The sequence below is a fragment of the Pan paniscus genome, chromosome 1, assembly GCF_029289425.2.
Source record: "Pan paniscus chromosome 1, NHGRI_mPanPan1-v2.0_pri, whole genome shotgun sequence".
In the NCBI taxonomy this organism is placed as follows: Eukaryota; Metazoa; Chordata; class Mammalia; order Primates; family Hominidae; genus Pan; species Pan paniscus.
Window position 1 is genome coordinate 197,351,954 of NC_073249.2, and position 17,080 is coordinate 197,369,033.

Genomic DNA, 17,080 nt, shown 5'->3' on the forward strand with positions numbered 1-17,080 from the left:
GGCGATCAAACCTGTTTAATCTTGTTTAAACCAAAATTTTTCAAATTCATTCTTAAAAATGAACATTTGTTTTTCTTGTTTACTTGTAAATGAACCACTTTGTCATCTTTTTCAGCTAGTGTTCTCTGGAACACGCTTTGGGAAACACTGCATTGCTAAGTCACAACTTTCCCAGCCTCTGCTGGAGCTTCTGGCCATGATAGAGCAATGGCGGACTTCCCTCCCACCAGGAGCAACTGGAAAACAAGATAGAATATATGGAAAGACTGTTTTCAGATATTGGGCAACCAGAGACTCAGGACTGCGATCCTTGAGAAGAAAGACAAAACAAGGCGAGTCACATGACTGCCCACATGCATGTCCCAAGGCAGATGTGGCTGTTCTTTCAGTCCCAGGACCTGATCTCCAGGACCAGAGTGGGACGTCCTTGAGAATGCTGAGCAGAACAGCCGGGGAGAGTGTGGTCCTGGGGGCTGGGGAGAGGGTAGTTTCCCTAGGTGTGGGGGCCACTGTGCACCTCTTGACTGACTCCCCCAGTGGTTACAGCCCCACAAGGGCTAACAGTGGAACTGCCTGTGCAGGAGAAAGGCTCCCATTCAGGTGCCTCGCGTTAACCTGCAGAGGGGTTGGCAGCAGCTGCTTATTTATGATTTGCTTGTCTTTGAATGGGGGTAATTGCTGGGAGTTGCCAGTGTTCCAGGTTGTTCCCTGGAAGAGGGGGAAGAAGAAATGGCTGTCATGGGCTCTGCGGAGCGCTGCCTTCTGCAGGTAGCGCGGGGAAGCCTCGCGGGGTGGAGTGAGGGGAAAACGGAATCATAGCCCAGCAGGGCCGCAAGGGTCCTCGTAGGCCACCTGATCTGACCGGCTCATTCTACAGGTGGAACCAAGATTCGGAGGGAGGGGACATGCCCAGGGCCACACAGGGTGGGCCTGGCTAGGCTGCTTGGCTCCAGCCAACAACCCAGCTGTCCTTGGCATTAGCTGTGCCTCCCCACCCCCACAGCCCCTCAGTCTCTCTGGGGCTCCCCAAGCTGGGGCATGTGTGTCAGGAACCCCTTTGTCTTTCTCTGACTGAGGGAGACCAGCGCAGCGGTGGGGTCACTGAGGCCAGCAGCCTCCTGAGGGGCTCCCTGAGGCATACCTGTGGCCAGAAGGGCTCCCCGCACCACATGGGGCAGCTACACCCTGCAGTGCGTGTGGCAGACCTTCTGCAGCACATCAACCAGATGAAGACGGCTGAGGGTTATAGCTTCAAGCAGGAGTACGAGGTGCACGCCAGCCCCGGGCCAGCAGGACCCCTGCACAAGCCTCGTCTGGCTCCTCCTTTCTGTGGACCCTGACCCTGGTCTGACCTTAACCTGACTCTGATCATCAACCTAATTCATTTTTTACCTTGACCCTGACCCTCAACCTAATCCCACACTGACCACAACTCTGACCCTGAATCTCATTCCAGTCTCCATTAAGAATATAAACCCTTGTTCTAATCCTTAACTGACCCTGACCTTACCTTCTGGATTTTGACCTTGAACCTTATCCTAATATTTATCTGAATTTTGACCGTTATCATCACCTGATCCTCATTCTGTACTTTCTCTGAGTTTTGACCTTCTTCCATCAGTTTCCTCTACCCACATCTTGGTTTTGAACAATGGTCCCTACCCCAGCCTTCACTGTGGCTAAGCCCCCAGCCTGCCCATTTTATTCCTGCCAAGAAGTTGACCACCACTTTTCTTCTTTGCAGAGCTACATTGGAGCCTGGATACTTGACAAAGAAACAAGCTCAGGAACCCACGCCCACCCGTGAGTCTTGGGGAAGGGCCTGGGGCCCAGTGGAGTGGGTCAGAGGCACTCTGAAGGAGCACAGCAGGGTGTGTGTGTGTGTGTGCAGGCATCTGTGTTTGTGCGTTTGTGTCATGCATGTGTGTGCCTGTGTGAGGGTCACATTTGCATGTATACATGCATATGTACATGTGTGTATCATGTGAGTGTGCATATGTATGTGTCTGTGAGAGGGTGTGTGCATGGTGCATGTGTGCATGTGTGTGGAGGAGGCATGTGTTCTCTGTGTATGTGTTGTGTGTGTATATGTGTGCATTAGGGGAATTCTCAGCGCTCTGAAAGGTGCTATGGGCACCCTTGTGTGCCACACAGGAAGATCCTATCTGAGATCACAGCTGGAGGGATCAAGTTATGGTACTAGGAAGGATTTGAATTAGTCTGTTCTCACACTGCTATAAAGATACTGCTCAAGACTAGGTAATTTATAAAGGAAAGAAGTTTAACTGACTCACAGTTCCACATGGCTGGGAAGGCCTCAGGGAATTTACAGTCATGACAGAAAGGGAAGCAAGGACCTTCTTCACATGGTGGCAGGAGAGAGAAGGATGAGCGAAGGAGGAACTTGTCAAACACTTACAAAACTATAAGCTCTCTTGAGAACTCACTATCATGAGAACAGCATGGGGGAAACCGCCCCCATGATCCAATCACCTCCCACCAAGTTCCTCCCTCAATACCTGGGGATTATGGGGATTACAATTCAAGATGAGGTTTGGAAGGAGACACAAAGCCTAACCATATCAGACTTCCAGACAGTAAAGAAGGTGGCACCACAAAGCAGTTAAAAGTATAGGCTTTGAAGTCAGATATACCATGGACCACTCCCTGGTTTGCCTTGGGAGGCCTTCAGCAATTCACACGACTTCCCCAAGCCTCAGTTTTCATACCTATAAAATAAACATAGTGGCATCTTTCCTCACAATAACCGTATACACATAGACATATCATTATCCCATTGTATAGGGAAAACTGGGGCTGAGAGATACAGTAACACACCTAAGTTTACACAGTTGAGTCAGGAGCTCTGTCCTGAGTTCTGTCCAGGCTATGCAACTTTGCACAGGGAGAAGGCATTGAACTCCACCCAGTTGTGAAGGGGTCATCAGACAAGATAATCTCTAGGGTCCCAGAGACTGTAATTTGGGGAGAGTGAGGAGTGGTGGGGGGTCAGGAATCAGGCAGGTGGGGTAGAGTTGGACAGAGTGAGTTAATGCCTATGTTGGTTGCTCTTTTGCAGTGTCACCTTGACCAGGGCCTCTCTTTCTAGCCCTTGATTTCTCCATCCATAAAACAAAGCTAAGAGCCCCAGCCAGGCCTCCCTCATGAGGCTTTTAGAGGCTCACCAGCCTCATTTCTCGTGGGCACTGAACTTGGTCACCTGGCACTGGACACGGAGGAGCATTGCCCTGCTGTCCTGGAACCGTGACAAGAGCCACAGCATGGACATCCTGCCACCCAACCACTGCCTGCCCTTCCTCATCTCCACCAACAGGGACCCCAGTAACTGCATCTGTGAGGACTCAGGGACAAAGCAAACCTAGGGACCATCCAACCCCATCTAGACTGGGGGAGCAGGGCTGAGAACACTAGAGGGGTCCCCTGTGTGCCCCTGTGCATCTCCCTTGGAACCAGGCCTGCGGGGAGATTCCTCTCCCCTTGAAGACTCCTCCACTCAGGACATCAAAGCCAGTGATCCCTCCTCAGTGTGTCCATCTGTACCCTGGGGGCCTGGAGAGAAGGCTTGCTAAAGGTCCTTCCAGTCCTAAAGGTCTGAATTTGTGAGGGTCTCAATCAGGCTCCCTGGCCCTGATGGGAATGGGCCCAACAGGTGGAGAAGCTCTGGAACAGCCCTGCCTTCTGCTGCAGTCCTTGAGGCCCCTGATGCCTGACCCCAGCCAGGAGGGTCCTGTTGGCTCAGAAGCCAGGAGGCCTTGAGTCTCAGATGGCCCTGAACCTGTCGTTGAGTCTTTTGGGGATGGTCAAGTCTGCAAAGGGCCCCAATGGGCACCCAGGCCTGAGTTTTGGAGTCTGGCTGGGCCTGGCCTTGAGAAGCTACCAATCGTAAGCCTTCAGAAAGTCCTGGATTGGGGAGAGCCCCTTGTTTCTCCACACTGCCTCTTGCAGGATTACAAAGGATAGGTCAAAGTTTGGTCAGGGCCCAAGTCAGGGTCAAGGGCAGAAGAAGCCAGACATGGATCAAGGTGGTGGGAGCCTGTGCCACCCCCTAGGTCAGGAGGGCAGGGTTTAGAAGAGCTCAGGGGAGGAAGGGGGACATGACACAGGGTAGGGCATGGCAGGTCACCAGGGGAGCTTGGTGGCTGGAGCTCTAATGGGAGAAGGTCGGGTGCCAGCCTGCCTGGCAGGATGAGATTGGGAGCAGAGAGCAGGGTCAGGGCCTGTCACAGCCTGGAGCTTGGGTTGGGATGTCAGATCCTCTTGGTCATGGAATTGAACGTGGAAAGAACCCAAGAGATTCATTCATTTATTTAAGTATATTTATTGGGCCCCTGCCATTTGCTAGGTCCTGGGGATGCTGAAGTGTACAAGATGTTCAGAAACCTCTGCTTTTCCAGAGCTTACATGGGAAAGGCAATAAACAGATAAGAATGCGGTGGACTATCGGGAGCTGGGCAGCACCATGAAGAGCCAGTGGGCAAGAGAAGTGGTTCAATCGTTAGCCTTCAGAAAGTCCTAGATGGGGGAAGGTCTCCTACCTGCCAGCTGCGAGACCCTGGGCATCAGATGCCCTCTCCAGGCCCCAATTTATTCCTCTGTAAACTGAGGACCATCCTCTTTGGATGAGATGAGGTAGTGATTAAGTGCCTTACATGGTGCCAGGCATGCTGAAACGGCTCAGTTTACAAACACAGGGCAGAGACAGGGGCAGAGGAGACACAGCCCTGCTAGGGATGACTGTCCTGCTGCCCCAGCCCAGCCTATTCCCAGCCCTAGCCTCCTCATGGGGTAGAGAGGGAGGAGGAGCAGGCCGACTGGTAGGAACCCAGGTCACTCCTGGCTCTGTCACAAACATGCTGTGTGACTTTGGGCAAGAGACTTCCTATTTCTGAGTGTCAATTTCTTTCTATGACAGCTGGCTCTATGAGGCACTCATTCCATTTGCACACTGGTAGACGCTCTGTCCCTCAGTTTCTCCACTGATTCTTCAGAAGATACCACCTATGCTAATGACCTCAGGAGCCAACATCCTTTCATCTGAATTTAAAGTTTATGAGCCAACAGCCTGGGCAACATGGTGAAACCCCATCTCTACAAAAAAATTAGCTGGGCATGGTGGCTCGCACCTATAGTCCCAGCTACTTGGGGGATCACTTGAAACTGGGAGGCTGAGGCTGCAGTGAGCTGAGATCATGCCACTGCACTCCAGCCTGGGTGACAAAGTGAGACCCTGTCTCAAAAAAATAAAAGTTGATGAAACAGTACGACCTTCTAGAGATTGATGTCATCTCTTCTCACCAGCCAATGATTCTGATGTGCACCTCTGAACAGGGCTCTGGGCATTCTGGGAAAGTGCTTAGAGAAGGAGCAGCAGCGACAGTGCCCCCAAGAAGCCCCAGCCCACCAGGGGAAGGAGAGACCACAGCATCATTAGAGGCTACTCCATGGGGAGGCTTCGAAGGTGGCTTAATACTTAACAGGATACTAATAGGTACTTTGTGAATTAATTAAACAATGTGATCTCACCCATCCTCTTCTCAGGCTGGAGACCCTGCCTTTAGGCAAGGTTTAGCTTATTCATGACTCTCTTGAGGTCTGATTCTCAGATGGCACAAGGATTTGGGCCTCCCAGTTGAACAGGACTCTCACCTACCTTTTTCTAGACTCCATAGCACTATTTACATGGTCTGAAAAACACCAGGATGTGCATGGAAGTGTTTGAGCTTCGGAGTGATAATGAGGTGTAAATTCTCAGCTCTGCCACTTACTAGCTCTCTATTCCTTAGCTTTTCTGAGTTTCAGTTTTCTCTTGTGTAAAATGGTATCAATAATATTCACCGTGCAAACTTGCAAGGAGAGAGATTGTGAGCAGGATGCACTTGGGAATGGGTGGCTGTTCCTATCATTGTTGTTGCTGTTGTTATTAAGCTAGCCAGGTTTGGAGCCCCTCCATCCTACAGGAAGAGCCTTGGCTGGGAATGGGATGGCTGGGGATGGGGAGAGCAACCCAGGGACATGTGACGTGAGAGACACATGCAGCTCCGTGGGCTCACACTGAGCTCCCTGTCAGCCCCTCTCAAGGCCTGGCTCCCTCCTCTGTACCTGAGCTGTTGATTTATTTTGCACTGCATGTTTAATTCAGGGTTGCATTTTAAATCCCATCGTGCGAGTCTCAGTCTGGAGCTCTGGCCTTTGGGGATTTTCTATCTTGCCCTGGTCCAAAACACTTGTTTTTCTTCCAAGAGCCTGTCATCTGCAAACCCAAGGAGCCTGCCTCCCCGTGGAGGAGTGAAGCTTGCTGATAGTTGTCAAAAGATGCTCAGTTGGGAGCAGCAGGTGCAAACACCCTGAGGTCGGAATGAGCACGATATGCTCAAGGACAGGGGAGAGGCCAGCATGTCTGGAGACAAGGGTAGAAGATGAGATGTGAGGAGTTAGTGGGAGAAGATCATTTCAGGTCTACAGGCCATGGCAGAGTTTGAATTTTCTTTTTAGTGTTGACAGAATTCATTGCAGGGTTTTGAGCAGGAGAGTGACATAATCTGATCTGTGTTGTAAAAAGACTTCTGTGGCTGCTGGGTGGAAAAGAGGCTGCTGGTGAAAATGGAAGCAAGAAGACCAGGGAGGAAGGATCGCAGAAATCCAGGAGCACCAGGGTGGGGGCCAAGGAGGGCGGGAGAAGTGGTTGCTCACATGTGGAGTTATTGAAGGATGTAGTACTTGTTCTAAAAACATAGAGGCTCAAGTGGACACAAGAGCTGATCTTCAACTTTGGAAGGGCTGTCAAGTGGACCAGAAGTTGGGCCCATTCTGCAGTCCACAAAAGGTCAGATCTAAGACTAAGGGGTGAGGTAGTAACCTCCTCACCACCGGAGATGCACTGCAGAGGTTAACTTACAGGGTTGTAAGGTGTAGTGGACAGAGTTGAGCTTTTAGAATCAGGCAAATCTAAATTCATAGCCTTCTTTTTCAGCCTATTATATGTGCTGCCTTGGGCCACTTTCTGGACCTCAGTTTCCTCATCTGTAAATTAGAAACAATACCTATCACATTCGACTGTTCAATAGAGTATGTAAAGTATCCAACACTGTACCTGGCACATAAAAGGTGCTCAAAAAGTGGCAGTGATGATGGAGATGATGATGGTGATGATGATGATGATGATGGTAATTATGGTGATGATGATGGTGAAAAGAAGGAAGATGAGGATGGCGCTGGTGATGATGATGAAGACTGATGAGGATGAAGACAAGAGTGATGAGGATGTTAACAATGGCGAAATTATTTTTATGATTGGCAGTGGTTGTTGTGGAAGGAATCCTAGCACCAAACAGAATATAACTAGAAGATCACTAAGCCTCTGTTCAAATGCTAAGATTTAATGAGAAAATGCTCTGTGAGCTGGCTCACTTTATCTGTTGACATCATCATCCCCTCTGTTCACTCTGAGAGTGCTATAGACAGTGGATCAGAGTCTCTTGTACCACCAGACTTAGCCTCTGGACAGGGAAGCTCTGACCCAGCTGGTGATTGACACAGTGCATCCCCTGTTCTGTGTAGCCATGGGAGCCAAGGAGGCCATGGCCAGCTTGGGGGAGGTTTTATTTTTTCCACCACCATTTCATAGTCTCCCATATGCCATACCTGCTCATCCAGTTATAGTCAGAGATTCATAGGTCAGAAAGAAACTTAGACATCTTTTTATCCAACTAACTCCTCCCATTTAACACATGGGAAACCAAGGCCTAGAAGCAGAGACCACTTGCTCAAGATCACAGGCAAAGTCCAGGTGTCCTGACTTATCATTTCACTCTCTTTCCACTTCAACAAAGTGCATCGACTTGTGCCAGTTATCAATGTACTGCCCCTTAGCTCCAAGCTGAGCTTTCAATGCCTGATCTATAATAGTGGACTGAATTCCTTTTAGCACCTCTCCTGTGCAGTGAACACATTAAGCTTCTTCAGTAGAGGGCTCTGAATGAACATTGCAGGAGGAAGGGGCTTCTCCTGCTGGTTCCAGCGCTTCACAGTCGGTCAACAGTGCGCATCTGAGGACATCCACTGATGCTCTGCCCCAGCCATGCTCTGGGAACACGCGGTCCCTTGCAACCTTGCAGCCTTGCTCTAGCCAGGTGATCACCTTCCTGTGGCCCTCTTGACATGGACACCCATGCCCCACCCACACCAGCACTCAGATTCCATCTGCGTGCCCACCCACATGCCCAGGAACAGGCTACAGCTTGCTACACTAGAGGATTGTTTTCTGCTTGTCCGGTGACTGCAGACCAGCACTGGCCCAGGCAAACCACTAAATGTCTCTGCCATCCAGTGGGCTATAACTCCACCTCTTCAACAAGGTCTGAACCATCCTTGGCAAAGGAACCCCTTTCCAAGGCTGTCCTTCCTTGGGTGCTATATAGAGTTTCCTTTATCTTATAGTTACTGTTTTATCATAGTTTAATAAAGGTTTATAGTACATTTGCCCCCATTTAAATCACTGTGTGGTTTGTGTCTCATGATTAGACCCAAGCTAATACACTATTGGCATCTGTGTTCTAGTAATTAATCCACAGCAACTATCTTGGCTTGATTGTCCTGACAATCAAGCCCACCCCACACACACCATGCTATGTGAGACTGATCCACATTTATAGGTACACAGCCTAATTACATAGGTCAGCTCCATCTAACTAACACTTATTTTATAGAGATGTTTTATTTAGAAGTCAGTTAACCTTGTACCTGTCCTACTCTCCCTTGCACTAAGAGAAGTTGCTATTTTTGTACCTATTTTTTTTTTATTTATTTATTTATTTATTTATTTTTGAGACAGAGTGAGACTCTGTCTCCCAGGCTGGAGTGCAATGGCACAATCTCGGCTCACTGCAACCTCTGCCTCCCAGGTTCAAGTGATTCTCCTGCCTCAGCCTCCCGAGTAGCTGGGACTACAGGTGCGTGCCCCCACGCCTGGCTAATTTTTTGTATTTTTAGTAGAGACAGGGTTTCACTGTGTTAGCCAGGATGGTCTCGATCTCCTGACCTCATGATCCACCCTCCTCGGCCTCCCAAAGTGCTGGGATTACAGGCGTGAGCCACCGCGCCCGGCCTGTACCAATTTTATTAAAGTCCCTGTGGATTATCTGGGGTTTTGCTTTTTCTCAGCCATCCTTCAGAATAGCCTAATGTATCTCTTAGGAAATGCATTCATCTGCTAGAAACAGGAATCCAGACAATAAGGTCTTAAGCCAGTTAAAGGTTCACTCTTCCCTCATATGAGTTAAGTCTGGATATAGGAAGCCCAGGACTGCTGTGATAGCTACACACACAAAGCTGTCAAATTCCCAGATTCCTTCTTTGTTTCTGCTCCACCATCCTCAGTGGTGCATGACTTTATCCTAAAGGTTACCTCATAGTTACATGATGGCTACTGGAGTTTCAGCCCACTAGAGCTGCATTCCAGGCAGGAAAAAGGGAGGGAAAGGAAAGGAAAAGGGGACTTCTGTCAATTGAATAAATTCCCATCAATGAATTTTCCCGGAAGCTGCAACCACCATCTCCACTCACATTTCATTGTCCATCCCCATCTGCAAGGAAAGCTTTGGACACAAAGCCATCCCCAACAGCACTGGCCCCTTATTACTAAAGAAGGGGTGACTAGATTCTGTGCAGACCACTGACAGGCTCTCCTACAACCAGCAACTAGGAGACTTAAATGTGGGCAGAGAGAGCCTGACATTGGCGCTCCACCCACAGAACTCCCTCCAATAAGTCCCCTAAGGTTGGGGGTTCCCTTTGTACTTAATCTGCTTTAAAAATAGTTCAACATACTTTAATATTCTGCTTCTTGCAGAATTTTCTTAAAACATAAAAAAAAAGAAGAGAAAATCCAAATCCCTCTTAATCTCATCAAGCAGAGATTAATAATTGCTAGTATTTTTTGCTTACTTTCTTCTGGGATTTCTTTTTCTTGGTAGATTTAGAATGTATATCCAGGCCTATATGTTGCTTTTTTCTCTCGCTCTTATTTTATCAGTATTTTCTCAGTGTGAATTACTTTCTGACTGTGTCCTTTCTAATGGCTGCACGACATTCCACCTTATGGTTGTTCTGTAACTGAGGTAGCTAATCCTCAGGTTGTTAGGCATTTTGATGGCTCCCATGTAAGTTTGACCATTATAAATTATACTGGGATGGCCGGCCCTACCCATAGATTTTGGTCTCCATCTCTGATTATTCCTTGGGATAGATCTGTGGTCTTCTCAGGTTAGCAGGTATGGGTATTTTTAAAGCTTTGCCTATATTTTGCCCAAGTGGCCCTTCCAGGTGGCTGGCCTGGATTCCACCGGCGGTGGAGTCTAAAAGCCTCTTCAAACGGGTTTCTGAGTCTTCCCTCCCACTTTTTCAGCGTCTTCTCTAACTCAGGCCTCCGCCTCCTCCCCCTGGCTCCCTTGGGGAAAACAATGAAAAAGTTTATATTCTGAAATATCTAATCATGTATTTATCTCTAACTACTTGAAAAAGTCAACATAATTACTCTAGTCCCATTAAGTTTAATTTGCAGCAAATTATGCATTTAGCGTGAAGTTGGGGGTGCGTTGCTGGATGAAGTGAGTAGGGTTTGGCTATTTAAAACTGGCGCTGGCGACAGCAGCGCAGGCTGGTTAAGCTGCGGCAGGTCCTTGCAGAGGAGGGGCTCTTCCCAGGAGGGCGCTCCAGCCGAAGCTCCTGTGCGGTTCACCTGCTCCATGACCACTTCCCTCGGCTCTCTCCCCTCCTCCACGCCTCCTGGGGCCGCTCTCCAGGGTCCTGGGACGAGACCAGCCCCGGGCAGGGCAGCGCGGGAAGCCAGGGGTCCCACACCCAGGAGGGCCCCTCACCGCGAGGGACGGGCTTCGGCGGATAAATGTCCGGCTCCCCTTGATGGGCAGAGTCAGCACCCCCCGACACGGTCCCTGAGATGGCCCTGGGACCGAGCCGCCGCCCCCACCTCCTTGTGATTCAGCCTCTTTCCGCCCTGCTATCCCCTCCCCACTGTGCCTCCTGGGATCGCCTCCCCAGTCAGCCGCCTGCGCCTTACAGGGACCCCACCCAGACAGCAGGAATCAGCCGCGGCTGGAGTACAGGGAAGGGGGGAAGGGGTCGAGAGACGCTGGGAGGGGGCCGGCGGACTGCGATGGACACAGCGGAGGGGGAGGGGAGAGGTCAGCGCTGAGGCCCAGCTGCCTGCTCTGGCATCTGGTGAATCGTGGTTCCTTCCCTCATTTCCTTACACACTGTGTTGTTTTTCATCGGTAAGGGTTCTTGGTAATCCTTCTCACAGCTGGGTGGTGGTGGTGGTGGTGGTGGTGGTGGTGGTGGTGGTGGTTGTTGTTGTTGTTGTTGTTGTTGTTGTTGTTGTTGTTGTTGTTTTGAAACAAGGTCTGGCTCTGTCGCCCAGGCTGGAGTGTGGTGGAGTGACACCACAGCCCTTTTTGATCAAAGCAGCATAGCAATGCTCATGCCTTGTATAATCCCCTCCCGCTGAGCACCAGCGGGACCTGGGACTTGATCTTCTGAACAAAATATGGCAAAGGTGATGGGATGTCACTGCCATGACTGGCTTATGAGATATGTATGTGTTATGTGTTATATGTGTATCACATAACATGTATGCATGCACACATGTAGATCTACATATGTATCTATCTATCTGTATGTAAAAAGACATAGCCATCACGGAAGCACACATGAGACTCTCTCCTTTGTTGGCTACCAGGAAGCTGCTGTTTCATGAGAGCCTGGTTCAGAGGGCCACATGGCAAGCAGCTGCCGACAAACTGAGAGCAGCCGCTGATGGGTGGCCAACAAGAAAACATGGACCTCAGTTATGCGGCTGCAAGGAGGTGAATTCTGCCAACAAACTGAAGGTGCTTGAAAGCAGAACTTCCTCATTCAAGCCTCTGATGAGAATGCAGCCTTCTGAGACCTCAGAGGACCCAGCACCTTATGCCAGACTCCTGACCCATGGAAACTGGGAGATGATAAATGTGTGTTGTTGTAAGACACTTCATTTGTGTTATTTTTTTTTTCAGCAATGAAAAACTAATACACCAAGGAAGAACAGTTTTAATGGAAAGGCAGAGGAGAAAGTTTGATCTGGTGGGTTCAGGAGACCCCTATCTCACACCGTGCACAACAATTAACTCAAAATGGATCATAGGCCTAAATAGAAGAGCTAAAACTATAAAGCTTTTATGTGACCTTGGGTTTGGTAAATATTTTACAAATATGACACCAAAAGCATGATTTATTTAAAAAAACTTCAATTTCATCAAAATTTAAAACTTTTGGGCTCCAAAAGATACCATTAAGAAACTCAAAAGATGACCCACAGACTGAGAGACAATGTTTGTAAATCATATATCTCATAAGGGACTTGTACCAGACTATACAAAGAACTCTTACAATTCAATAATAAGAAAACATGTACCCCAATTTAAAATGGGCAAAAGATTTGAATAGACAGTTCACCAAAGAAGATATAGGCCAAAGATATTAAAGAAGATCTTGGTCAAATGGCCAGTAAGCGCATGAAAAGATGCTCAACATTCTTAGTCATCGGGGAAACAGAAGTTCAAATCACAATGAGACACTTCTTTGCACCCATTACAATGGCTATAACCAAAACAACAGTCAATAGCGAGCGTTAGCAAGGATGTGAGGATGTGGAGAAACTTAAGACCTCATACATTCCTTGTGGGAATATAAAATGGCACAGCCACTTCGGAAAACAGTTTGGCAAATTCTTAAATTATTAAACATAAACATAAACTTACCCTACAGCCCAACAATTTTACTCCTAACTATATACTCAAGAGAAATGAAAACATATGTCCACACAAAAACTTGTGTATGAAGGTTGATAGCAGCATTATTCATAATAGCTCAAAACTGAAAACAACCAAGAGTCCATTGACTGATGAATGAATGTGTAGAATATGGTATATCCATCCAATGGACTGTCGAACAGCCATAAAAATGAACACAGTACTAATACATGCTGCAACATGGATGAACCTTAAAAACACTATGCTAGGTTTTTAGAAAACCAGACAGGAAACCTCGCATATTACATCATTCCAAATATGAAATGACCAGAAAAGGCCAATCTATAGAGACAGAAAGTAGCTTAGTGGCTACCTGGAGATGGGGGTGGAAAGAGGGAGTGACCCCAAATAGGCACAAGACATCTCTTTGGAGGGATTGAAATATTCTAAAACTGATTGTAGTGATGGTTGTCCATTCTGTAAATTTACTAAAAATCACTGAAATGTACTCTTAACATGGGTGAATTTGATGGCATCTCTCTGTGCTTGATTGCTACTGATAGGGTTTAAGCCTGGAGTTGGGGAACATCTCATCACTGCTCGGGAAAAGCCTGTTAGAGAAAGTTGAGCCCAAAGAGGGCAGCAGGATACTCCTGCAGACAAGATTTGGGAACCTGGATCCAGCCAGTCCTGACCTAGTTTTTTAGTTATGTGAGCCAGTGAATTCTTTGTTTTCTTGCCTGTTTTTATCTTAAGCCAGTTTTGGCTTCTTCCACTTGTAACCCAAAGGTTCCTGACAAATACCATAATTCATAATGATTATCTCTGAAGCAGAAACTTTACAGATGGTGTTTGATTTCATCACCACGAAAACCCCGTGTGTCAGGCACAGTGAACTCCATTTGTCAGGTGGGAAACTGAAATGGAACAGGCGAAGCGACTTCCCAAAGCCCCTTGACTAGTTAAGTGCAGAGCCACAATTTGAACCCAGCCGTGTTGGAGTCCACATCCTGTGCTGAGCCCACTGCACGAGGCCGCCTCTCCCAACACAGGGCTTGGCCCAGAGTGGATGAACACCCGGTAACTAGGACTGGCTTTGCTGCCCCAGGACACCCTCAGAGGAGCCAGGAGTGAACCAGATGTGGCTGTGGGTCTGTGTCTCCCTGCAACCTTGCTCCCGCTCCAGGCACTCAGTATTTGTCCTCTCCTGAGTTCATGTGATCCCTCCTGACCAAGAGTGTCCGAGGCCTCTCTTGGTCCCCATAACCCCAGTTCCCCTTCCCCCTAAGCCTCTATGTGGAGCCCAGAGCCTGCTCAGAGGTCAGCCTGATATCACCTGCCAGCCTGGCAGCCAGCCTCTCTGCATGAACAGTGGCCCCCTACCTTGCCCATTCCACTGCCAGGTGCCAGGCCCACCTGGGCATCTCTCTACCCCTTGCCCTGGGCTGATGTTTCCCTCCCCTGCTTTTAAGGCTCATCCCTGCATATCCTGCTGTTGTGGTTAATTTTATGTGTCAGTTTGAAGGGTGTTTTTGGATTAACATTTAAATCTGTGAACTTTAAGTAAGCAGATCACCCTCCATAATATGGTGGGTCTCATCCAATCAGTTGAAGACCTGAATAGAACAGAAGACAGGCACCCCCGAGCAAGAGGAATCTTCTCCTGTAGCCCGCCTTCAGACCTCCATACCACTGGCTTTCCTGGTCTCTCTGCCTGAAAATCCACACTGCAGATTTTAGCCTCACCAACCTCCATAATTGTGTGAGCCTGTTCCTTAGAATAGACCTCTTTTATATCTATATGCACACATCCTGTTTGCTGTGTCCCTCTGGAGAGCCCTGACTATTACACCTTCCCAGACCAAGATCCCAAAGTCCTTGGGGCTGTTCTGATCATCAGCAGGTGGCCTCCCAAAGCCTGCTCTCTGGGAGCTGGAAACCACATCTTTGCTCAGGTCATTCCCTGTCTCGTCCTGCTACCCTTTCTCCCCTCCTCCCAGATAAGGATCCTTATCAGACTTTGCTCTGGGAAGCCCAACCTATGCTAACTGATAATGGGAATGGCCCTGGGAGGCAGACTCTCAGATGGAATTGTAGAAATGGATCTGCCGTCACCGGCTATAGGAGGTTGTGGTAGTCCCTGATGCAAGATAGCAGTGTAATGGTTCAGACAGTCACCCACAGTGAATGGGGAAGGCACACGGGGGCGGGGGCATGTGCTCTGGCTGGTGCAAGTTCTCCAGCACTAGAAAGTACTGCGAGAAGGCAATTATAGGGAAATTGGCATTGGGGTCCATTGTTAAGTGTCACTGACACATTGAGGACTGAAAATTATAGATTCAGATCTCTTAATCAGCAGTTTGAAGCGAAATGTTCATCAGAGAGCCTACTTGGCAGCAGAAGAGAGACATCCATCTCCTATAGCCACAGACCAGACACAGGACCACAGGGTAGCAGTGCCAGAGCTCCGAAGAAGGGAGAATTATCTGCTTGGCGAGTCTCCTGTGCCAAAGTCAGGGCTCTATAGGAAAAGAATATGACCCTGAAACTTTTTTCAAGTCCATCTGGATGGGTGGACATGAGAGTCCAGATTCCCCTGGACCCTCTAGACCTGCAGAAGTGGCACACTCCCCCTTGTTGGAAGATAACAGCCTCCTTGCTAGAAGACTATACAGAGGCCTCAGATTAGGAGGGGGCCTTACAAAATAATGCTTTGTCAACATCTGCCCCGATGTCCCCTTTTCACCACCAGACTCATAACTAGGCTCCAATCTAATCATAAACCAACTGCCAAAGTATCAGTTATTCCCGAGGAAGAGACAGAGTGTATATCCAAGCAGCTGCAGGAGCTGGCCACGTGGACCAGTGGGAACCAGGAAAGCAGGTCGGCAGTGGATCCTGGGGTGTGGGATGAAGGTGGATGAATATGAAGCTGGCCTAGGGGATGCACAGACATGGGGGCTGTCCTGTGACCTGGATTGAGCCCCCCAGGAAGGGCCTGCAGATGGGCTTAGAATGCCGCTGGAATAGCTGTCAGAATCTTGGAAAAAGCCAGGCCCAACATTAAATGAAGTGACAATGCCAGAATCGCTTTGGCCAACTGTGGAGGAAGGGGTCAGGAGGCTCAGAGGCACAGGCATGAGAGAAAAGTTATATTATGCAAACCAGAAAGCTAGTGGTTTCTGTTCCCCAGGGGCCCTGGAAAGTTCTGGTAATAGGGGCACCAGCAACACTGAGAAGCTTAGTGGTGGCTTAGCTCTGTGAGCGAGAGCTGGTGTTAGGAGACTATTCTAGAACAGTGTTCCCTGGCAGCTGTGGGGAAAGATAAGATCCCAACAGCAGACGGCACTTAACCATCAGAAATGAGCAGCATAATTATCATAATGGGCAGCAAGGTCGGAAGTGTAGCCTCATTAAATCTGAAAACTTTTAAGCTTCAAAAAGCACTGGTAAAAGATTGAAAAAGACAAGCCGCAGACTAGAAGAAAATATCTGCAAATCTTATATCTGACAAAGGACTTATTTCGAGAACCTATACAGAACTCTTAAGCTCAATAAAAAGAAAATAATCCAATTTTTTTAATGAGCAAGAGACTTAAATACATGTGGGTGACAAATAAGTACATGAAAAGGCACTCGACATCTTTAGTTATTAGAAAAACATGAATGAAAACCACAGTGAGATACTACCACATGCCTATTAGAATGGTTAAAATTTAAAAAAAAAACTGACGTTATCAAATGATGGGAGGATAAGGAGCAACGGCAACCCCTCTGCATTGCAGGTGGAAGTGGAAAATGGCAAGAGCCCTTTGCAAAACAGTTTGCAAGTTAAACATGCAACCAAGCATATGACCAGCCCATTCCACAACTAGATATTTTCCCAAGAAAAGTGAATATAAAAGTTTATGCAAAGACTTGCACACAAATTTTCGTAGCAGCTTTGTTTGCAATATCAGAAAACTGAAAACAACCTCAATGTCCATGACCAGGGGAATGGATTCACAAATGACAGTATAGCCATACAATCGATTACTACTTGGCAATAAAAAGGAGCAAACTTTGATACATGCAACAGCTGGGTAAAACTGAAGGTAATTAGGCTGAGTGGGAAACAAACAGGCAAAAGTACATGCCTTATAATTGAGTTATATAAAATTCTAAAAAATGCAAACTAATCTATAGTGACAGAAAGCAGACCAGCGATTGCCTGGAGAAAAAGGGGAAGAAGAAAGGGTGGAAAAAGAGGAAAGGTA